The sequence below is a fragment of the Pongo pygmaeus genome, chromosome 2 (genome assembly GCF_028885625.2).
Source record: "Pongo pygmaeus isolate AG05252 chromosome 2, NHGRI_mPonPyg2-v2.0_pri, whole genome shotgun sequence".
Classification (NCBI taxonomy): domain Eukaryota; kingdom Metazoa; phylum Chordata; class Mammalia; order Primates; family Hominidae; genus Pongo; species Pongo pygmaeus.
In genome coordinates, this window is record NC_085930.1 from 178,097,093 (window position 1) to 178,122,841 (window position 25,749).

At 36.2% G+C, this 25,749-nt stretch overlaps 1 long non-coding RNA gene across 1 annotated transcript; it reads right to left on the reverse strand.

Moving 5' to 3' along the window:
* Positions 1-7,774: 7,774 nt before the first annotated feature.
* On the reverse strand, positions 7,775-25,463 carry LOC134739134 (uncharacterized). Its single transcript, XR_010125644.1, has 3 exons — positions 25,225-25,463; positions 10,500-10,567; positions 7,775-7,929 (listed from the first exon to the last, which is right to left on the reverse strand). It is a non-coding gene; the product is annotated as an uncharacterized LOC134739134 (long non-coding RNA).
* Positions 25,464-25,749: the final 286 nt, after the last annotated feature.

The window sequence follows — 25,749 nt, forward strand, 5'->3', positions numbered from 1 at the left end:
TTGGTATTTACCCAAAAAGTTGAAAACTTAGATTCACACAAAAAGCTTCACACAGTTGTTCATAGCAGCTTTATCCATAATTGCCAAAACTAGGAAGCAAACAACATATCCTTCAGTAGGGTGAATGGATAAGTAAATGATGGTACATTTTCATAATAGAATATCATTGAACACTAAAAGAAATGAACCATCAAGCCATGAAAACACATGAAGAAACCTGAAATGCATATCATTGAGTGGAAGAAGCCAGTCTGAAAATGCTAAATATTGTATGATTACAACTATATGACATTCTGGAAAAAGCAAAACTATGGAGGCAATAAAAGAATCAGTGGTTGTCGGGGAATGTGGGGAAGGAGGGATGAATTAGAGGAGCACTTTTTAGGCCAGTGAAAGTGTTCTTTATGATACTATATGAATGATACATGTCATCCTACATCTGTGAAATCCATAAAATGTATACTAGGAGTGAACCTTAATGTAAACTATAAAGGGTGATGATGTGTTAATGTAAGTTGATCAGTTGTAACAAATGAACCATTCTGATGTGGGATGTTGACAGTAGGAGAGATTATGTATGTGTGGGGGCAGGGAGTATATGGGAACTCTGTACCTTTCACTAAATTTCTCTGTGAACTGCTCTAAAATATAACACCTATTAAAATAACAACAGCAAGAAGGATAGAGAATTTCAAGAAGAAAAGACAGAACATTGCTTCTAAGAATTAACCTGGTAAGGGAAGAATAATAAGGATTGAGAAATAAAAGAAATAAATCTTTATTTGCATTGAGTCTTTATTTGTATTCAAAGATCATGGAGTAGGTAATACCAAATAACAATAGATGTTACTTGTACAGATTTATGAAATTTTAAATGATGGCTTTCACATTTTGATTTGATTTGAATGTTTAATTATACATGATAGCTTGTGAAAGGTATCTGCAAATTAAATATGAATATCTTAGAATAGTGCACCAAACCCGTAACACATAACAGAACAATTGCCCAATTATGTTCCTGAGACGGAGTTGTAATTTCTAGAACAGATCAACCTAGGGGCTTTGTCTGAGTGCTGGTGGGGATTGAAGCTCTATTTTCCACTGAACTTACCCTTAGGAATACAGATAGTCCCCAACTTACGATGGTTCAACCTGCAATTTTTTGACTTTACCATGGTGCAAAAGTGATATGCATTCAGTGGGAACCATACTTCTATTATGGTTTTGTGTTAGATTTTTCCCAATTGTAGGGTAATGTAAGTGTTCTGAGCATGTTTAAGGTGGGCTAAGCTAAGCTATGACATCTGGCAGGTTAGGTGTATTAAATACGTCTTTGACTTACGACATCTTCAACTTACAATAGAGCTTAACTCATTGTAAGTCAAGGAGTATCTGTATTTAAACTATGGCTGCTAGCTTCTCTCTTTTGGGGCAATCACTGTCCTGTGAGGGCCTCAACACTGTAGTGGGTTTGACCTCTAGGAATTCCACCAGGTTGTCATGGTAAAGCGCCAAGAAAGATCACTTTGTGGTTCTGGGAATTTGAGGTGAAAACTAATCATTGTGAAATACGCTCTGAGTGTTCTCCATAACAAAAGCCTACTTTTCGGATGAAAATAGTCTGCCAAAACCTCTGCCAAAATCACCTGGGGGAAAAGCATTTTCCTGACTCCAACCCAGCCTACCCCCTACTCCTAGCCTACCCCCTTATCCCCAGCCTTTCTGTATCACTTAAGGGATGTAAAAAGCTAAGAAACAGTTGTGAAGGACACAGGCCAGGGATACAGGTCCACTAAAAGAACTGAAATGTAATCATAAGATTATAGAAAGCTTCCCCTCTTCAGTGTTTTACAACCATACCAACAGGACTCCGTTTAATAACAGTGGGTTAAAGCCGAAATAACTGCAAGATGCAGACTCTATCAAAGAATTTCTTAGAAAAGTCCAGAGAAAATAAAGGAGACAAAAAAGGACACTATAAAAGTTTTAAGCCTCTGGAACGCACAGCCATAGCAAATATTAAACAAAGCCCAACTCCTAGCTGGACTAATATAAATCCTCACACTAAGACATACTCACCTTACTTTCCATTACCTGACACACCTTTTTTTTTAAAAAAAAAGAAAAAAAGAAATATTACAAGTCATGCTAAAAGGCAGGAAAAAGTACGATCTGAACAGACAAAGCAAACATCAAAAATCTGACTTGATTATGGCATAGATTTTTGAATACCCTTAACCAAAATGCTTGGGGATGGAAATGTTTTTAGATTTTGGAATATTTGCACTATGTTTACCAGTTGAGCATCCCAAATCTGAAAATTCAAACTCTAAAATGTTCCAATGAGCATTTCCTTTGAACATCATATCAGCACTCAAAAAGATTTGAATTTTGGGGTATTTTGAATTTTCAGATTTGGGATGTTCAACCTGTATCAGACAGAGACTTTAAAATAACTATTAATAATAACCAAAGGGCTATAATGCAAAAAGTTGACAACATTCAGGAACACATGGATAAAATAAGCAGAGGAATAAAATCCTAAGAAATCATCAAAAGGAAATCCTAGAAAGCAGAAATACTAACAGAAATTCGGAATGCCTTTGATGAACTCACAAACAGACCAAGCACAGCTGAGAATAGAATCAGTGAACTTGAAGATAGATAGAAAAAAAATCAGAAAAGAACATCCAAATACTGTGAAACAATTTTAAAAGGTATAATGTATAGGTAATTGGAGTACCAGAAGGAAAAAAAAAGAAACTTAAGAAATATTTGAAGTAAAAAAGCCTGAAAATTTTACAAAATTAATGGCAGACACAGTTCAGAGAACACTAAGCAGGATAAATAATAACAAATATATAACTTTATATATTATATTCAAGCTGTAAAAAACTGAAGACAAGAAGAAAATCTTGAAAGAAGCCAGAGGGGGCCAGGTGCTGTGGCTCACGCCTATAATCCCAGCACTTTGGGAGGTCGAGGCTGGCAGATCACTTGATGCCAGGAGTTCGAGACCAGCCTGGCCAACATGGTGAAACCCCATCTCTATTAAAAATACAAAAATTAGCTGGGCGTGGTGGTGCATGCCATAATCTCAGCTACTTGGGAGGCTGAGGCATGAGAATCACTTGAACCTGGGGGCTGGAGGTTGTAATGAGCTATTATCTGTAATGAGCCCACTGTACTCCAGCCTGGGTGACAGAGCAATACTCTATCAAAAAAAAAAAAAAAAAAAAAGCAGAAAAAGAAGCCAGAGCGGGGAAATATACCCTTGCTTAGAGAGGAGCAAGGATAAGAATTACAATGCACTTTTTATCAGAAACCATGCAAACAAGAGTAGACTGGAGTGAAATATTTAAAGTTTTGAAAAAATAAAACCACCAACTTTGAATTCTGTATCCACCAAAATCATTCTTCAAAAGTGAGGGAGATATAAGGACATTCTCAGAGAAATAAAAAGGAAAATTATATAGGTCCAGAAACTTGGAACTACATCAATAAAGGAAAAACACTGGAGAAGAAATAAATGAAGGTAAGATAAAATCTTTTATCTTTCTTATCCTTAATTTACCTAAAAGATAATTGTTTAAAGCAATTATAGTAATAATTTACTGAATGATTATAGCATGCAAATAAGTGAAATGAATGATAGCAATGTCATTGGAAATGGGAAGAGGAATTGGGAATAATCTCTTACATGGTACTTCCCCTACAAGTGAAATGGTAGAGTACTATTTTATGTTAAACTTAGTTTCATTAAAAATATATATTGCAAACTCTAGGGCAACCACTGACTTTTTTTTTTTTTTTCAAGAAAAGAGAAGAGATGAAATGGAGCTAAATAAAATTCTCAATTAAATTAGAGAAAGCATAAAATAAAATGAGGGGGAACAAATAACAATAATGCAAATAATAGAAGACAGTTACAACATGGTAGATACTAATCTAACTTTATCAATACTCACTTTAAATGTAAATGATCTGAAATACTGCATGTTCTCACTTATAAATGGGAGTTAAACCTTGGGTACTCATGGACATAAAGATGGCAACAGTAGATCAGGGACTACTAGTTGGGAAAGGGCAAATGAGAGTTGAAAGGCTCTTGGGTACTATGCTTAATACCTGGGTAATGGGATCATTTGTACCCCAAACCTCAGCATCACACGATATACTCAGATAACAAACCTGCACATGCACCCCCTGAATTTAAAATAAAAGTTACAAAAGAAAAAAAAAGCAAAAATTAAAATAAATAAATAAATATGAATTATCTGAATACACCACTTAAAAGACAAAGATTGTCAGGGTGGATTTTTTTAAAAACACTACCATATGTTATCTACAGGAAAGCCACTTTAAATATAATGGCACAGATTGGTTAAAACTAAAGAGATGGAGAAAGATATGTCATTAATCAAAAGAATGCTGAAGTCGCTATATTAATTTCAAACTAAGCAGAATTCAGAATAAGAAAACATGTCAGAGATAAAGAAAGGCCTTAAATAACAGTAAAGGGGTTGATTCTCCAAGAAGACATAACAATCTTTTTTGTTTTTTGAGACGGAGTCTCACTCTGTCACCAGGCTGGAGTGCCGTGGTGCTATCTTGGCTTACTGCAAGCTCCACCTCCCGGGTTCAGGCCATTCTCCTGCCTCAGCCTCCCGAGTAGCTGGGACTACAGGCACCCGCCACCATGCCCAGCTAATATTATTTTTTATTTTTAGTAGAGACGAGGTTTCACCAGGTTAATGGTCTCGATCTCCTGACCTCGTGATCCGCCAGCCTTGGCCTCCCAAAATGCTGGGATTACAGGCGTGAGCCACTGCATCCTGCCAACAACAATCTTTAATGTGTATACAATTAACAACAGAGTATAAAAATACACGTGGCAAAAATTGATAGAACTGCAAGGAGAAATAGACAATCTACTCTTATAATAGAAGACTTCACCACACCACTTTCAGTAATTGATAAATCAAACAGGCCAGAAAGTGAGGATATAGTTAACTTGAACAGCAGCATCAATCAACTGGATCTAATTGACATTGATAGAATACTTCATCCAACAGCAGCAGAATAAACATTCTTTTCAAGCTTACATGGAAAATTCACCAAAATAGCCCGTATTCTGTGTTACAAAACACATCTTAATAAATTTAAAATAATAGAAATCATATAAGGATGCTCTGAGATCACAATGGAATTAAGCTAGAAATCAATAAAAGAAAGATAGATGGAAAATACCAATGTATTTGGAAATTAAACAACACACTTTTAAATAACACATACGTCAAAGAAGTCTTAAGGGCAATAAAAAATATCTTGAACTGAATAAAAATGAAAATAAAATATTAAAAAGGATGGGATACAACACAAGCAGTGCTTAGAGTGACTTTTTTTTTTTTTTTTTGAAACAGGGTCTCACTCTGTCACCCAGGCTGGAGTACGGCGGCATGATCACAGCTCACCATAGCCTTGACCTCCCAGGCTCAAGTGATCTTCCCACCACAGCTTCCTGAGTAGCTGAGATTACAGGTGCCCACCATCATGCCTGACTATTTTTTGTAATTTTTGTAGAGACGGGGTTTTGCCATGTTGCCCAGGCTGGTCTCGAACTCCTGGGCTCAAGTGATCCACCCGCCTCAGCCTCCCAAAGTGCTAGGATTACAGGTGTGAGCCACAGCGCCCGGCTTAGAATGACATTTATAGCATAAAATGCAAATAATTAGAAAAAAGAAGGATCCAAAAGAAATAATCAAAGCTTCTGACTTAGGAAAATACAGAAAGAACAATTTAAGCCTAAAGCAAATAGAATGAAATAATAGAAATTAGGGCACAAATATTTGAAATGACCAATGACATTGCTATACCTTTAAGTAATCTAATCAGGACAAAAAAGACAAAAATTAACAATATCAGAAATGAAAGAAGGGTCACAACTACTACTGTTCTTATTGACATCAAAAGAATATTGAAAAAATACTACAAACAACTCTATGCCCACAAATTTGATAACTTAGATTCAATGGACCAATTTTTTGAAAGGCAAAAACTAAAGAAGAAAGAGATAAGTTAATTCAAGAAGAAAGAGATAATTTTAATAGTCAAAAGAACACAGAAGGCAACTGAAAGAATTTCCAATGACTAAAGGTGGAAGAATTTTAACAATAAAATCACTAGTGTTGAATTATGACCAAACTATAATATATTCAAACTATAATATACCGAACTATAATAATGTTATGTAATATACTCATGAATGTTTATCCATGAGTCTATGCTGATGTAAGACATTATTAAATAAATAAATAAATGGACTAAAAGAGGTAAATTTATCATGCAGATAAATTCTAAATAATTTATGTATATTCTCCACCCTAAATGAAGGGAAGCATAACTTTCCTTAACTGAAGTATGAGTTGCTCATAGTGACATCTTTCCAAATAATACAGTATGGAAAGAGGGAATGAAGACAGTAACTTTACAGTGAAGAACCCTTATAAATATTCCTTCAGCTAGGTGATCAAGATTAACATCAACAATTATGTCATCTTGTTGATAGTATGAACAATACTTCCGTGATTGTTCCCAAAAGACTCATCCTCAGTTTAATCATGAGAAAAAACAACAGCCAAATCACAATAGAGTCATTCCACAGGATACCTGATCAGTACTCCTTTAAATGGTCAAGGTCATCAAAACCAAGAAAAGTCAAGAACTGTCACAGCCAAAAGGAGCTAAAAAGACAAGACAACTAAATGTAACATGGTATCTTGGGTCATCTGTGCTGGTGTAACAAAATACTTATTTCACGCAGTTCTGGAGGCTAGTAAGTCCAAGATTAAAGCCACCAGCAGGTTGCATGCTGGGCGAAGACTGCTCTCTGCTTCCAAGATGGCACCTTGTTGCTGCACTCTCTGGAGGAGAGGAATGCCAAGTTCTTAGAAGAGCAAAAGAGCAAAAAGAGCCTAAACTACTTGCCTGCAGCTCTTAAGGCACTAATCCGTTCATAAAGGTAAATAATAATGTATCAACATTTGTTCATTAGTCATAACAAATATACCATACTAATGTAAGATGGTAATAATAGGGGAATCTGTGTGTGTATGTGGTTGGGGGGAAATGGGAATTCTCTGTAGTATCTTTGCAATTTTTTTTCTTTTCTTTATCTTTTTTTTTTTTCCCCGGAGACAGAGTCTCGCCCTGTCACCTGGGCTGGAGTGGAATGGTGCAATCTAAGCTCACGGCAACCTCTGCCTCCTGGTTCAAGCGATTCTCCTGCCTCAGCATCCCGAGTAGCTGGGATTATAGGTGCTCACCACCACCCCAGCTAATTTTTTGTATCTTTAGTAGAGACAGGTTTTCGCCATTTTAGCCAGGCTGGTCTCAAACACCTGACCTCATGATCTGCCTGCCTCTGCCTCCCAAAGTGCTGGGATTACAGGCGTGAACCATCGTGCCCGGCCTGCAATATTTATCTGAATCTAAAACTGTTCTAAAAAAGAAACCTTATTTTTAAAATAATGACTCTTCAATGCTTGGCAATCTTACTCGATGCAAATTATTTTCCTTTGAACATGGTCACAAGTCAAATGTTATTTACTCAAGTTGTTCTATAAAAGAATAGGGACTGTATTAGCTTCCTAGGGCTGCCATAACAAAGTAACACAAACTGAGTGCCTTAAACACCAGAAATTTATTGTCTCACAGTTCTGGAGGATAGAAGTATGAGATCAAAATGTTGGCAAGGTTGGTTCTTTCTGAGGGCTGTGAGAAAGAGTCTGCTCCATGCCTCTTGCCTCGCTTCTTGTGGTTCTCTGGCAATCTTTGGCATTCCTTGGCTTGTAGATTCATCACCCTGATCACTGTCTTCATCTTCATATGGCATTCTCCCATGTGCATGTCAGTCTGTGTCCAAATTTCCTTTGTATAAAGATACCAGTCACATTGGATTAGGCTGTACCCTTATGACCTTCTTCTAACTTGATCACCTGCAAAGACCCAATTCCCAAATAAAGGTCACAGTCACAGGTAATGGGATAATACTTTCAACGTCTTTGGTGGGGAGACATTACTTAATCCATAACAGACACAGTCTTTGAATCAGACCAAAATGTCCATTTGTTCATCTAGAAAGTCACCTCACTCACTGAATGCCTCATAGGAGTGTGGTAGTGCTTGAATAGTACTAATATTTTCTAACAACACTGTAACTTATATTTACTGTGAGTGACCTGGAATTAACTAACTGGGCCTTTTATAAAGCCAATCAGATTTCAGGCTTTACTACATTTGCACTGACACCTCATAACTAAACCTATAGATATAACTTTCAACTACTTCTTAAATTGCCAAGAATTTTTAAGCTCAAGTGAGCTTACATTCGACTTGCATATGCATATTTTTCTCTTCTTGTCCCTGTTCTACCTCTTCATCTTCCCCACTTTCAACTATATTTAAAAGATAAAGTGTCCAAATATGTTCATAAAGCACAGAAATGAACAATCATGAATAATTTTTTCAAAACATAGTTCAAAGAAATTCTGTCTTCCCAGCCAAGCCCTTTGGAGATACTACGTAGCGGCATCTAGGCACATTCTATAGAGTAGATTACGGACTCCTCAACCAACCAGATTTATAAACTCACTTATGTGGACATTTACCATATTCCCCTCCTGGCCATAAGTACTATAAATAAGTAAAACATGCATGTTAGACAGTATGTTAAATGTTACAAGTGTTTGGGAGAAAAATAGGGCATAGAAATAAATATGAAAGGATGTCAGACTGTGAAATTTTAGATAGGGTATCCAGGAATGGTCTCACAGAGAAGATAACTTTGGATTAAAGGACAAAACAGAATAAGGAATTCAGATACATAGCTTCTGCAGGGAGACAACTGATGATGTTCCAGGCAGAGGGAACAACTCAAGTGAAAGCACCAAGAAGGAAACATGCCTGGAATGTCTGAGGCCAAGGTAGCTGGAAAAGAGAGAGTAAGAGGAAAAATCTTAATAGATGAAATCAAAGAGATATCAGAGAATCAGATTATTTAGGTGATTGTTTAACATAATGAGTATTTTGGCTTTTACTCTAAGTAAAATTCATTAAGCTATTTTCAAAAGGAACAATAACACAATAATAATTAGGTTTTCTGCATAGAGAATAGATTATGGGAGACTTCTCTCCAGGCAGAGGCAGAGAGACCAACTAGAAGCTGGCAAGAGAAAATGGTGGTTTAGACCACAGTGTCAGCAGTGGGAATAGGAAGACGTTGTTAATTTGGGATATAATTTCATGCACAACAAAAAGAATTTGCTGATGCAATGGTTGTAGAGTGTGAGAAAGAGAGAGTTTAAAATGATACCAAGATTTATGGAATAATTGAATTGTTATTTAACTGAGATGGAAATGACTGCAAAAGAGCTAAAAGTTTATTAGAGAGAGGTAGATATGAGGAGGCAGTTTGGGACATGTTAAATTTGAGATGACTCTTGGATTTTCAAGTGGCTATTTAGGCTCTGGGAGAGATGAGTCCAGGACACAGAGAAGAAGTCCAGGCTGGAGAAATAAAGTTTTGATCCATTAGTATACAGATGATATTTCAAACCATGAGACTAGATGAGATGACCTAGAAAATGTGTAGACAAAAAAGTGAAGTGGTCCAAGGATTGAGCCGTGGATATTTTATTATTTCTCTGATGTTCTTTCTTTGTATTTTCTGTAGACTCATCTCCACCTTAACTAACCATTAATGGTTGGCGTTGCTCTGCTGTACGTCAAAACTTAAAATGCTACAGTAATTGCAAGAGCATGGTATTGGTTTATGAAGATATAAATAATCAAATTAATAGGATCAATAATCCATCCACAGACTGATATATATATATATCCACAGACTGATATATATATATGTGTGTATATATATATATATCTACAGACTGATATATATATATACACACACATATATATATACACATATATATATAGAGAGAGAGAGATGTGATTTACAACAATAGTGGTACTATAATATTGGGGATATGGTGGTGTGGTGGTGTTTTTAACAATGTATTGGGAAAACTTACAATGCAAAGAAACAAATGACAGAAGCTTGAACCCTGCTTTACATAATACCCAAACATCAATTCCATATGTATTAAAAATTTAAATGTGCAAAGGAAAATAACAAAGCATCTAAGAGATAATATAGTAGAATATAGTCATAATATCTCTACAAAAAATATATTGAATGGGAAACAAAATTATTAACTTTAAGAGAAAGATTGATAAATCAGGTTATATATAAAAACTGGACATTTCTGTTCATTGAAATATACCATTAAAAAAGTGAAAAGGGGCCGGGTGTGGTGGCTCACACCTGTAATCCCAACACTTTGGGAGGCCGAGGTAGGCAGATCACCTGAGGTCAGGAGTTCGAGACAAGCCTGGTCAACGTGGCGAAACCCCCTCTCTACTAAAGATACAAAACTTACCCAGGCATGGTGGTGCGTGCTTATAGTCCCAGGTACACGGAAGGCTGAGGCAGGAGAATTGCTTGAACCTGAGAGGCAGAAGTTTTAGTGAGCTGAGATTTAGTGCACTCCAGCTTGGAAGACAGAGCGAGACTCTGTCTCAGAAAAATAAATAAATAAATAAATAAATAAATAAATAAATAAATAAATAAAATAAGTGAAAAGGCAAAAATACTAAGAGGGAAAACATACTTTCAACACATATTGCTGGCAAAGAACTTTTTCCTGATCATATAAAGAACTCCATATGTGAATAACAAGGAGGCAGACAACCCAATAGAAAAAAGGACAAGACAACTGAAAAGGCACTAAACACACACACACATACACACACACACACACACACACACGCAGAATGATAGACAAATATCGAGTAAACAAACAGAATATAGGAAAAGATATTCAGCCTCATTAGTAATGAGGAAACTGCAAATTAAAACCACCTATAAAAAAGCCTAAATTTTAAAATATCAGTAATCAATATTAGGGAGATCAGGTTGCATACTGCTACACCACTTTGGAGAAAATGTGTCTACTAAAGCTGAAAATACACATAGGTTATGACTTTGTAATTCTACTCTTTAATATACACCTAAGATAATGCAAAACATTTATATTAAGAGATATGCATAAAAATGTTCATAGCAGCATTTCTTACCATAGTCAAAACTAAAAACTACTCAATGTCTTTAATAGTAGAATTTGTAAACAACTTGGGGAATATCCATGAGTGCATGGAATAATGTTGAGTGAAAGAAGTCATATACATATATATATGTGTATATATATATATACACACATATATATACATATATGTATATATATACACACACATATATATACATATATATGTATGTATAGTATGACTCAATTTAACTTTAGTTCAAAAACAGGACAAAAGGAAATGTTTAACAATGCCAGCTTAGGTGGTATAATCAAAAGCAGTTACCTACCATTCATAGTAATGGTAACTTTGAGAGGCAATGATTGAGAGGGGACACAAAGGACACTGACAATATTTTATTTGGTAGTCTTGAGGGTTACACAGGTGTTTGCTTTCTGACACACACAATTGCACTTTCAGAAAAGTAAAAAAGGATTGAATTCAAGAACTGAAAGATAAGATAAAGCAAATCAACTACTGATTTTTGGATTTGCTTTTGTGATTAAGGAAACTTTAGAAAATGGTAGAGCACTATAACGGAAACAAAAGAGAGACAAAGCAGTATAATTATTTCAGACCAAGGAAAAGGATTAGGGAGAACAAAAAGTTTTCATCTCACTTGACAATCTGATTGACTGGTATTCTGATTGAGTTTGGAACCATTCATGAGCAAAGGGTAAAAGAATTCTGTGATGAATTATTAATATCTATTAGTAGATATTTGTCATACTTGTCCTAGGTTGCAGAGTTCTTAGTAAACAGATTAGCTCCAAATACCAAAGAAAAGTGAGTTTGGGCAGGGAATGGTTCAATTAAACCTGGGCTTAAAAAGAAGCCCCACATGCTGGGATATAAATTTAGCCTGCATTTTACCTTCTGAATTAAAATAGGTCATGCGTATTGTGGGTGTTGGGGGTGTGCTGGTGGTGAAATGGAGTGGAATGTGAGGTAGAGAATGATTTCTCAGAAATAGGAAATCATTAAGTATTTATCCAGCAAAGAAGACAGGTAATGTAAAATTGATGTGAAGCACAAAGATTTTTCTTAGCACAGTCTTTTTACATTTGTATTTTATAAGTGCTATTGATTTAAGATTCATTGGGAAAAAAATGTGAAAATATTGAAAATGACACCAACTTGGAACCAAAAGCCTTGGTTTCTAATTTCAGTTATGTCACTAGTTAAATGTGTGAATTTGTGCAAATCACTTTTCTTCTCTGGACCTCTGCTTCTTTACCTGTCAAATTAGCAATTAGAACAAGATGGCCTCTGCATTTCCTTCTAGCTCTAATAGACTATAATTCTATGATGGAGACAGTTTGATTAGGTGGAAAAATCAGTGCATCAGTGTCAGGCCTTTGTGACTAAGCCTCTCTGAGCCTCATTTTCTCATCTGTAAAATAGGAGTGATCATATCTACATCGTTTGATTGTGAAAGTCAAAAAGAGATGAAATTGTCAAGAGCTCAGCCTAGCACCTGGAACTTATCGAGCTTCCCAAAATAGTAAATTCTAATTAGGGCTAAAATATAATTTGCATGAAGCAAACCTATTTCAGATTTCAAGAATTTTCCTTTTTTTCTGATCTCAAAACAATCAGTGTCTTGGTCAACTATTTTGTAATCCATTATCTCTTCCATTTTGGGCATCTCCTTTATTTTTTAAATATTGCCTAAATATAACATTACTAGAAAAGATAATAGTGGCCATTTACCTATCACCAACTATGTGCCAGGCACTGGGCTGGGTAATTGCATATAATCCTCATAGCACCAATGTGAGGTAGATATTTCCCTTGCTTCAGAGTTAGGGCCAGTCATATTTTATTAAATACTCCCATAGCACCAAGCACAGCACCTTGAACAAAGTAGACTCTTATTACACATATTTTTGATTGACTGAAATGTGGTAGTGAGTCCCCTCCCTCTCTTTCTAATGTTTGTAGTTATTTGATTTATAAGAAATCTCTGTCCCTGGCTGTGGTCAGCTATTGAATTTATGTGTGACAAGAAAACCATAGAGTTTGGCAACTGTGCAGTGATAGGTGATGTGTGAATCATTTGGGGGAAGAATAAACATTTTATATTCAGACTTCGAATACCTGGGTCCTATGGTTAGTTAATCATGTCTATGGAATGCATGACTGAGCAGACAGGTTCAAAGATAGGGGACTTGAAACCACTCCATTGTGTGTTTCTAGATATCATCTTATTGCCCATTGGTAATATTTTCTATAGTCACTGCTCAGATGTATGAGACAAATACAGTCTAGGGTTTGTTCTTCTTAAAAGAAATTCTATAATGTAGGAAGCAGGGTCCAAACTGGAAGGCCCAGGACATTGTGACCCACCAAGAGGTTAGAATATTCCCCCAATAAGTCACATCAGTCTGATGTGATACAACCAGAAAACTGCATGAGTTGGCACACAATGAGAGACTCCTGGGGACACGTCCCTAAAAGTAGCTCCAAGGCAGGAATTAAAAATGGTTCTGGAAGCTTTTGAGCAACTGAGCTAGCAGGACCTGAGCTGGCAGACATCGCAACAGGCCATCGTTTCAGCTGCTGCACCCAATGAGCACCCCCAGTGTCCGGCCCGGGCGGTTCCTCCTCAAGTAATTAATCTTGGCCTCCTTAAGTTACCCCCAGGTTCCCAGTGGATGTTTTTCTTCACTTCCCTATGAAATCACTTGAGTCTAGGTGCTGGTGGGGGTGGGGGAGTAGTATGGTAGGCATTGAACAATTCCAGCTTCACCAGTGAGAGAAATGGCCCTGTAAATCCTTTCAAAGGGAGCCCACCAAGTCCTTCAGAAGGAAGGGGCAGCCAGTGACATGAATACGATTATTGTAGTAGAGCAAAATGTGTGACTCGCCAGAATTCTGTTAAACCCAGCAAAAGGGAATGCCACAGTTAACCTATACCCCTGGGGAGCACTAAACCCGGAGCAGACTTATTAATTAGGTCTTCTGAGGGGCACAGAAAAAGGGGAGGAGGCCTTTTAAGTCACAGAGACAGACAGAGCTCCATTCTAACCAATTCCTTTCCATGGGGGCAAGTCCTGTATCTTTTTTTTTTTTTTTCAAACCAAACAGTTTGAGTTACATGTTCACAAGGTCTCTGTTGTGCCAAAGAGCATTTTCAATTCAAGTAGAACAGAAAAAACGTTTGTAAAATAAATCAGTAGGTGGAGCTCTTTCTTTTTATTTATTTTTCAATCCAAGGTCCCATTATTATTTGAGGGACACAGAGCTTCAAAATGAAAAGAAATGGGCATTTTAAAAACGAAAACACATATACAACGTGCTTTCCTAATTGAAATGGTATATTGCGAAATCATTACTGTCACAGAACATTTGCGTTGCATGCAAATGCTGAAGCAAAGAAAATACATAAACCTAAATTGACTTTAGCAATTTGAAAGTGATAGTGGACATCTGTGTTCAATAAGTTTTTGCTGGTAACTGGTGTTTAATATTTCATGTCAAATCAAGAAGAGTGATAGAAGGTTTCTGAACACAGAGATGGCTGGCACTTTTGCAGCACAGCCTGCCCTTTGTCGTACTCACCATAAAGAAACCTGCTGTAGTGAGGGTTGAAACTGCACCAGAGTGACTCTTTTTTTGGAACTTATATAAACTTCCAGAATATACTGTCTCTATTTTCTTTTAGAAAGATGTCTATAAGAAAAACAGGTTAAAGGACTTCCAAAGCTCATTATTTATTTAAGGGAAAAAAGGGTGTGTGTGTTTTGGGGATAGGGAGCTTTTGGAAGAAATTACAGCAGAATAAATCATCTAGAACAAATCTTACCTTTGTGTTTTCGTCAATCCTGATTTCTTTCTAGTCAGTGTGCAGTGATGTTAAGGAACTTGGTTGCCAATAGAAACATGCCTTCCTAAGTCTCACAATGAGGGCTAGATTGGATTTTAATGTTTATGTAGTTGGGCAGGGTAATGGTGGAGAATGGAGAGTAGGGAGGAAGAACTTTTTAAATAACTTTATAATTTCTTTTTCCACATCATGTTAAATAGGCAATCTTGACTCTAAATAGAACATTTTGTCTTCATAACAAATGTGATGAAAGGAAGAACTGTGGGGAGGGGGACAGCATTATTCTTTGAGCTGGCCACAGGATTAGCACTTAGTCCTGAAAAGGGTCATGTTGACCTGATTGTCATGTTAAGTCATGCTGACCTTAAAATCTTCCATTTAGTTCTCTAACACAGAGGCTGGACCCTTGAATCTGCTTTGAGTATTGTATAATAAAGGTAAAATAAGAAGACCGATAGACTTTGAGGTGCTATAGATATCAACAGTTTATGTTTATGTTGATATGAAGAAGTGTATATCTGAGCAAAGGAGTGCCCCCTTCCCTTCTCCAATGGTAGGACCAAGAATGACCAGAAGAGGACCAAGAATATGGTCCTAGAATGACCAGAAGAGGATAAACAGGTACATGTTCTTTTTTGTCCTAAAGTGTTTTTTTTTTTTCTAGTGAGAGAAAAGCAAGTTGCTGAAAATATCCAAAGAACTGGAATGATTTGCCTGTGTGCCTAAAGTCATCTAACTTAGGTTCAAAAATAGAAAGAAATAGCAAGTTGTGTATTTTATTTTTTAGAGATGGGTCCTCGCTGTCTCCCAGCTGAACATGAGCGCCTGGGCTCAGGTGATTCTTCTGCCTCAGCCTCCTGAGTAGCTGGCACATGCTACTGCACCAGGCTGATTTTAGCAACTGTTATTGTTTGGATATGTGTACCTGCCCAAATATCATGTTGAATTGTAATCCCCAGTGTTGGAGATGGGTCCTGGTGGGAAGTGATTGGATCATAAGGGTGGTTTTCTCACGCATGGTTTAGTACTATCTCCTTGGTGCTGTTCTCATGATAGAGAGTGAGTTCTCATCAGATCTGGTTGTTTAAAAGTATGTGGCACCTCCCTGCTCGCTCTCTCTCTTGCTCCTGCTCTCACCATGTGATGTGCTAGCTCCTGCTTCATCTTCCACCAGGATTGTAAGCTTCCTGAGGCCTCCCCAGTAGCTCAGCAAATGCCAGCATCATGCTTCCTGTAGAGCCTGCAGAGACTTGAGCCAATTAGACCTCCCAGTTTCAGGCATTTCTTTATAACAAAGAAAGAATGGACTAATACAGCAACATAGGAGGAAATCCAGTAGATAAAAATAGTAACAACCTGCTTAGTGATGTGATAGAGTCTAATAGTACACTAAGCTAATTTTGCACCCCAAAATATATATCTACAGGCAAACGTTAGGCACATAATAAACCACACTGAGAAGCTCAGCAGATGCCAGCATCATGCTTCCTGTACAGCCTGCAGAGAAGTGAGCCAACTAGACCTCCTTTTATAAATTATCCAGTTTCAAGCATTCTTTATAACAAAGAAAGAATGGACTAGTACAGCAACATAGGAGGAAACAGAGTAGATAAAAAGAGTAAGAATATGCTTAGTGATGTGATAGAGTCCAATAGCATACCAAGCTAATTTTGCACCCCAAAATATATATCTACAGGCAAACATTAGGACATAGTAAATCACACTGACAAGTTTTAAAGAAATCCTTTCTTTGTTTCAAAATAGCATTAGCCAATAATATGACGTCTTGCGCTATGATTTATGCTTTGCAAAATTATAATAATTTTGTCACTTGATCATCATAATATCCCTGTGAGTGAGTATCAAGGAAGTGCACATATCTTCCTTGTTGAGACACAGGGAAAGAAGTAGTTTAGAAATGAATTGTGCCTAAGATAACATGGAATCTCTGTGGGTATATTTGTCCAAAAAGCCAAGCAGCATGGCCATGGCTAGAGCCAGGGGCCTCATGGACACAGTTGAATAACCTGTCTCTTTTCTCTTAGAGCAGGAAGCTACTGTTGTCCACCAGACTTGGGCATTCAATGTGCAGCATGCAGGGGACCAAGCTGATCCCCCTGGCAGATGTTAAATCAATAGAAAAATGCAGATAACATACATGGGAAAGTGTAGCCTTCTCTTTCTACAGCTGCCAGGGTGATCTGCCTTGGGGCTTAGTCTGTTTCCCATATATTCCTTAAGTAAAATCCCAGCTATTGTGGCTAGTTAACAGGGTGAAAGAAAAAAGATGTCATCACTCAAATGTTTCCCATGTAGGGTATGTTTATTAGTCATCAGTCTTATATATTACCATTCACTGGAAAGGTCCACATTTACAGTTACCATCAGCCCCTTCATGTTCTTCAGTGTGCAACCAAGCCTGCACCATTTAATGCCCCCATAAGCATCCATTTGTGAGCCATTGTAGCTCCTTGCCAAGTCGTTGTGGCACTGAAGTTAGGGGTATAAACAGAGCATTATAGTACAACTAGAGAAAATGATTTTTCCAGTGACATATCAAAATGCCCCATCTGCCTCTTTATCTTCAAAGAGAATCCAATGTCTTACTGTACCATCATTTGGAAAACTGATTCTCATTTTATTAGGAGCCCACTTTAGCTACCTAACTGCAAATTAGCATCATCTGCTGCATGTAAAAAAGATCTGCTTCTCAGCTGTTAGTTACTGTAACTTATTTTATTAATAATCGTTTGTGTTCTTTTCAACTTTAGACATTAACTGTCTTTTAAATCATAATGAAATGTGTACTTGGCAACTTCTGACTCAAGCATTTGGTTCCCTGTAAATTCTGGAAATGACACAGTGTGCACTTTTCCTCTGGCGTACCTCTTCAGAAACCAGAGTCATGCAAAGAGGGACACTTAAGAACTAAGGAGCCCTGTCTTGCAAAGCCTCCCCAAGTTCTGGGAAGCAGTGCCATGTTGAAAATGACAGGAACGGAGCTCTTAATCACATGGAATTAAGAGTGTGTGTGTGTGTGTGTGTGTGTGTGCGTGTGTGTATGCATATGGTGAAGCAGGCCAAAGACCCGAGTTTCACTTCCTAACAATCTTAAAAAATAATTTCCTAGAATCCAACATTCTTCACATTTGTATATACTTTCAGGATAATGCATGATTTTTTATTCTGATTTTAATAGAATCATGTTTCTCACCCTCATTGTCTTACTCAAACTTTGTAATTTATGCAATTATGCATTTCTCTTCTCTAAAATGCTCTCTGAGCCAATTAAAAAATTATTTTAAATTTCACTTTTTCTGACTCCCACTCTTTACTCCCACCACAGATATAGAGAAAGTGGGCACACTATTAATTAGCCATTGCAAGCGTCAGAGTTCCTTCCCATTAGATTCTCTTAATGATCCATCTGGATAGATAGGAAAGGTGTCATACCCTAATTTACAGAAAAGGAAACTTGGGCATAAAATTAAGATTTGCCCGTTGCTGGAGCTGTCCATGAGCATTAGGAGTCAGGAATCCTAACTCTTAATAAAATCTATAATGATAAACAAAGCTACTATATACCAAACAGTGTACCAGGAAATGTCATCAGTGATTGCATTCCTTATCTCTTTGAATCCTCAAAAAAGCCTACAGTAGATATTAGAACTCTCATTTGAAATATGAAAAAGTAGGTTTCAAAAGATCATAAAGCTAGAAAGCAGAAAAACCAGGAAACAAACCTGTCAACCCAATTCCCAAACTTTTGGCATAACCACTTTGCTTTCTAGTCTCCTATACCTTCAGTCTGCAATGCTAATGTATTAATTATACTAGTCATTAGTAATAACACTGCTGACTTTTTCTTGAGGTGTAGTTATTTTTTATTTTCTGGGATTCTAATAAATATTACTTTGGAGAAATAAGGGCTGATTGTCACTCACAAAGAGCAGGGTCTGGCCATATCACATAGTGAGAGCAGAAAGACAAGGAGGTCATATAAGAAGCAGGTTGTAAAATGAGATCAATCAGTACACGATATCTGGTTTAGTGGGATTGTTTGTTGTGCATTCTGTTCCCCACTAAAAAGAATACAGTGAAGTACAGATTCTAATAAGGAGGGAATAGACTGATGACTGTCCGATGTGTGTTAAATGCTACTTCTCATGATGACATTATCTACCATCTGCCCTTCACATGGTGAAAGACTAAGGGACTAAGGGTGAGATGGAAGACAGATCCCAAGCTGGGTAAAGACTCTTAACTTTTCATCACCATGAATCCTGTCAAAATACCCATCTCATTGTCATTACCTTAAACAAACCTGTTTACTTTTCATTTAATCTGTCAGTGGAGTTTGCCTTTTCTTTTCCGGATCGGATTCCACATCTACAAACTACTGTTCACAGGTGTAATTCCCCAAGCATCCTTCTACATAGGGAGAAATAGGATATTATCTTGTTTCTTCACAGCCGATATAAAGAGCACAGCTTCAAAGAAGGCCAAACAACCTTCAAAAACTGCTTTACCATTACCTTTATTACTTATTTTGACATAAAATAATTTTTAAAATTGTGTTAATTCAGATGTGAGGCCTTAGGTCCGAAGCCAATGCACCTCTAAAGGGTAAAGATGACTTTTTCATTACCAGAGCAATAGGTCTGAGAAAGTGGTAACAAAATTCTAACGATTTTTAAATATAAATGTTTGGCAGAATTTCTAAAAGAAAAATTTTGAAAACAGAAAGATCTAATGACATAACTGCAGGAATGAGTAGCTGTCTTATGGTTTTAGAAACATATCATGATATATATTAGCATTTAATGTTATATTATGTATGCATATCTTTCTCAGTAAGCTGAAAGCTGTTTAAACAAATCAACTTTATTGAAGTATAATTTATACATGATAAAATGTTCCCATGTGACCATCACTGCAAATATATACAGTTGTCCCTCCATATCTGGGGAACATCTGAAGAACAGGATGTTCTTCAGATACCAAAACCCTCAGATGCTCAATTCCCTTAGACAAAATGGTGTAGCATTTCTCTATAAACTACACACATCTTCCCATACACTTTAAATCATCTCTAAATTACTTATTATGCCCAATGCAATATAAATGCTATGTAAATGGTTGTTAGGCTGTATTTTTATTTGTATTCTTTTACTGTCGTATTGCTATTTAGTTTTTCAATATGCGGTTGGTTGAATCTGTGGATGCAAAACCTACAGGAGGGTTGACCGTATGTGCATACCCTTGTAACTATCACCACAGTGAAGATTTAGAACATTTCTATTACCCCAGAATATTTCCTGTGCTCTTCCCAGTAATCTCCACCCTATTCCCAACCACTAATGTGATTTCTATCACTATGCATTAGAAGTTCATATAAAATGAATATATAGTATGAAGTCTTTGTTTCTGGTATGATTTGCTCAGCATAATGTTTTTCAGAGCTACCCATATTGTTGCATATCAGGAATTTATTCGTTATCATTGCATACTATTTATTTGTATGGATTCCCATAATCACCTATTGGACACTTTGTTTCCAATTATAGAATGAAGTTGCTGTGAAAGAACTTTGTGTGGACATGTCTGTATTTTTCCTTTTTTGTCCAGTTTTCAAACTATTTTTATATTTTTCTTTGTTTTTAATTTTTGTGGCTACATAGTAGGTATATATATTTATGGGCTACATGAGATGTTTTGATACAGGCAAACGATGTGAAATAAGCACATCATGGATGGAGAATGGGGTATATCCATCCACTTAAGCACTTATCTTTTGAGTTACAGACAACCCAATTACACTCTTTAAGTTTTTTAAAAATGTACAATTCAGTTATTATTGACTATAATCACCCTGATGCACTCCAAATTGTATATCTTATTTATTCCTTCTATCTGTTTTGTACCCGTTAACCATTCCCCCCTCCCCAGCCCCCAGCTACCCTTCCCAGTATTTTTTCTTTTAGGTAAATTACTAGAGGTGGAAGGGCTGAGTCATGTGGTAAGCATATATTTAACTTTATATGAAACTATACAAATGTTTTACAAAGGGATGTACAATTTTACATTCCCATAGTTCTCCACATCCACATCCTTGCCACTACCTGTGGTATGTAGCCTTCTCATATTGGCTTCCTTTACTGAGTAGTATGCTCTTAAATTTCTTCCATGTATTTTTATAGCTTGACAGCTCATTTCTTTTGGGCACTGAATATTTATTGTCTGGATGTACCACAATTTATTTATTGACTTACCTACTGAAAGTGATCTTGGTTGTTTCCAAGTGTTGGCAATCATCAGTAAAGCTGCTAAAAACATGTGTGTGAAGGTTTTTGTGTAGATAATGTGTTTTCAACTTGTTTGGGTAAATAACAAGGACTGTAATTACTGGATTTTAAGATTAGAGTATTTTTAGTTTTGTAATTTGAGCTGTTTCAGTGGTGCGTAATGGTATCTTATGCAGTTTAAGTTTGCATTTATATGAGAACTAATGCATTTGAACATTTCTTCATGACTTATCACCATTTATATACCTTTGGTAAAACTTTCAAGCCTTTTACTCATTCTAATTGGATTTATATTCTTTTACTATTATATTGTAAAATACATATTATTCTCAGATATATGTACAGTGAAGATTTTCTGCCAGCCCCTGTCTTGCCTATTCATTTTCTTCATGGAGATTTTTGAATATTAAAACATTTTAAATTTTGATGAAGTCAGATTTATCAACTTTTTATGTTTGTGCTTTTTGTATTCTAGAAATCTTTGCCTTTTCCAAGGTCACAAAGATTTTCTCTTATGCTTTTTTTTAAGAAATTTTTATAGCATTGGCTTTTATATTTAAATCTATTGTCCATTTTGAGATAATTTTTACATGTGGCTGAGTTAAAGACTGAGGTTAATTTTTATTTTCCATTTGGATATCCAGTTTTCTGACATCATTTGTTGAAAAGTTCAGCCTTTCTCCATTGAATTACTTTGGCACCTTTGTCAAAAATCAATTGACTACGTATGCATCAGTCTATTTTTAGAATCTCCATTTTGTTCTATTGAACTTATTGCCTATTCTTATGCCAAGACCACAGTCTTATTTAAGATAACTTTATAATAAGTAAATCTTAAATTCACGTAGTGTAAGTTCTCCAACATTGCTGCTCTTTTATAACATTCTGTTGGTATTTCCAGATAGAGCTTTTGACTTTTCATATGAATTTTAGAAAAATAGAAGAAAAACTTCTATTTTTGTAAAAAGCCCCTGGGATTTTGATGTAAATTGAATTCAATTTACACTTTAATTTCAAAAATGTTGAGTCTTTCAACAATCTATGAATATAATGTAATTGCTCCATTCATTTAGTTCTTTAAAAAATGTTTTATATATTTTAGAGTATAGCTTTTACCCACATTTTTAATAGACTTTATTTTTTAGAGCAGTTTAGATTCACAACAAAATTCAGCAGTTTTCCCACATAACCCCAACCTCTACAAACACGCAGCCTCCTCTATTATCAACATTCACCACCATAGTAGTTCATTTGATACAATTGATTAATCTACATTAATACATCATTATAATTGGAAGTCCACAGTTTATATTAGGGTGTATTCTTGGTGTTTTACATTCAGTGAGTTTGAACAAACATATAGTGACATATATCTACCATTATAGTGTACAAAATAGATCCACTGGCCTAAAAATACCATCTGGTCCACCTATTCATCCCTCCTTCCAGTCTCATTTCTGGTAATCACTAATTTAGCTTTGCCTTTTTCAGAATGTCATATAGTCGTAATCACGTGGTATGTAGCCTTTTCATATTGGCTTCCTTTACTGAGTAATATGCTTTTAAATTTCTTCCATGTATTTTTATGGCTTGATAGCTCATTTCTTTTGGGCACTGAATATTTGTTGTCTGGATTACCACAATTTATTTATTGGCTTACCTACTGAACATGATCTTGGTTGTTTCCAAGTGTTGGCAATTATCAGTAAAGCTGCTAAAAACATCTGTGTGAAGTTTTTTGTGTAGACAATGTTTTCCACTTGCTTAAGTAAATAATAAGGACTATAATTACTGGATTTTAAGGTAAGAGTATTTTTAGTTTTGCAAGAAGTCATTAAACTATCTTCCAAAGTGGCTGTACCACTTAGCAATGAATTTCTGCCAGTGATGAGTGGGAGTTCCTGCTGTTCCACATCCCTGTTAGCATTTGGTATTGTTTGTGTTCTGGATTCGAGCCATTCTAATAGTATAAGGTGGTATATCACTGTTTTTTAATTTGCATTTCCCTGTTAACATATTATGTGGAGCATCTTTTTATATGCACATTTTTCATGTATATGTCCTCTTGGGTTAGGTGTCTAAGTCTTTGGCCCATTTTTAAACTGGGTTATTGTTGAGTTTTTAAAGTTCTTTGTATATTTTGGATAATAGTCCTTTACAAAATTTGCCTTTTGCAAATATTTTCTCCCAGTCTGTGGCTTTTCTTTTCATTCTCTTAACTTTTATGAAGTAAAAATTTTTTATTTTAATGACATTTGGCTTATCGATTCTTTCTTTTATAGACTGTGTCTTTGGTTTTATATCTGAGAAGCGATCACCTAACCCTAGCTTATCTAGAATTTTCTTCTGTTATCTGCTAGAAGTTTCATCACTTTGTGTTTTACTTTTAGGTCTGTGATTCATTTCAAGTTACTTTTCATAAAGGGTGTAAGGTCTGTGTCTAGCTTAATTTACTGCATGTGGATGTCTGTTTATTTCAACATAATTTTTTAAGACTATCTTTTCTCAATTGCATTGCCTTTAATTCTTCATCAAAGGTCATTTGACTATGTTTATAGTATGTGGGTCTATTTCTGGGCTCTCCATTATGTTCCACTGATCTATTTTTCTATTATTTTAATAATATAACACTGTCTTGATTACTATGGTTTTACAGCAGGTAGTATCAACCCTTCAACTTTGTTCTCCTTTCATATTGTGTTGGCTATTCTGGGTCTTTTGCTTCTCCATCTAAACTTAATGCTCAGTTGGTCAATATCCACAGAATGACTTGCTAGGGTTTAGATTGGGTTTGCACTGAGCCTGTATGTCAAATTGAAAAAACTGTCATATTGACAATATCATTTTTCTGTTTATAACATTGGAATATCTCCATTAATTTGGTTCTTTGATTTCTTTCATCAGAGTTTTCTAATTTTACTCATGTAGATCTTGTATACACTTTGTTAGATTTATATCTGAGTGTTTTATTTTTTAGAGTGCTAATGTAAATCGTATTGCATTTTTGGTTTCAGATTACACCTGTTTATTGCTGAGACATAGAAAAGTGATAGACTTGGCAGGATGCAGTGGCTCACACCTGTAATCCTAGCACTTTGGGAGGCCAAGGTGGGCGGATCGCTTGCACTCAGGAATTTGAGACCAATCTGGGCAACATGGTGAAACCCCATTTCTACAAAAAATACAAAAATTAGCCAAGTGTGGTGGCACATACCTGTATTCCCAGCTACTCAGAAGGCTGAGTGGGAGGATGGCTTGAGCCCAGGAGGTGGAGGTTGCAGTGAGCTGAGATTGCACCACTGCACTCTGGCCTGGGTGACAGAGGAGGCAGGCCTTGAAAAAAAAAGAAAGGAAGAAGGAAAGAAGAAAGAAAGAAAGAAGGAGAGAAAGAGAGAAAGAGAGAAAAAGAGAGAAAGAAAGAAAGAAAAAAGAAAGAAAGGTGATAGACTTTTGTAAATTAATCTTCTGTCCTGCAACCTTAATATAATTGCTTATTATTCCTGTGAACTTTTTTATTGGTTAAGTCTCAAATTTTCTACATAGACAATCATGTCATCAAAGACAGTTTGATTTCTTCCCTTCCAATCTGTATACCTTTCATTTGTTTTTCCTGCCTTATTGCATTCTATTGTTATATTGAAAAGCTGTAGTGAAGGAAGACATATTTTCCTTGTTCTTTATCTTAGTGGGAAAGTTTTGAGTTTTTCATCATTAAATATAATGTTAGCTGTATATTTTTGTAGACATTTTTAATCAAATTGAAGAAATATTTTACCCATATTTTATTAAATTTACTCTTAAATTGTATTAGTCAGGGTTCTCTAGAAGGACAGAACTAATAGAATAGATGTATATATGAAGGGAAGTTTATTGGGAGAATTGACTCACATGATCACAAGCCGAAGTCCCACAATAGTCTGCCTGCAAACTGAGGAGCCAGGAAGCCAGTCCAAGTCCCAAAACCTCAAAAGTAGGAAAGCCGATAGTGCAGCCTTCAGTCTGTAGCCAAAGGCCTGAGACCGCCTGACAAATCACTGGTCTAAGTCCAAGAGTCCAAAAGCTGAAGAACTTGGAGTCTGATGTTCAAAGGCAGGAAGCACCCAGTGTGGGAGAAAGATGGACGCCAGAAGACCTAACCAGTCTAGTCTTTGCACATTCTTCTGCCTGCCTTTATTCTGGCCACACTGGCAGTTGATTAGATGGTCCCCACCCAGATTAAGGGTGGGTCTGCCTTTCCCATCCACTGACTCAAATGTTAATCTCCTTTGGCAACACCCTCACAGACACACCCAGGAACAATACTTTGCATCCTTCAATCCAATCAACTTAACACTCAATATTAACCATCACATAAGTACTTTTATGTTTTTGATGCTATTGTAAGCGCTATTTAATTTCAATGTTTATTTGTTT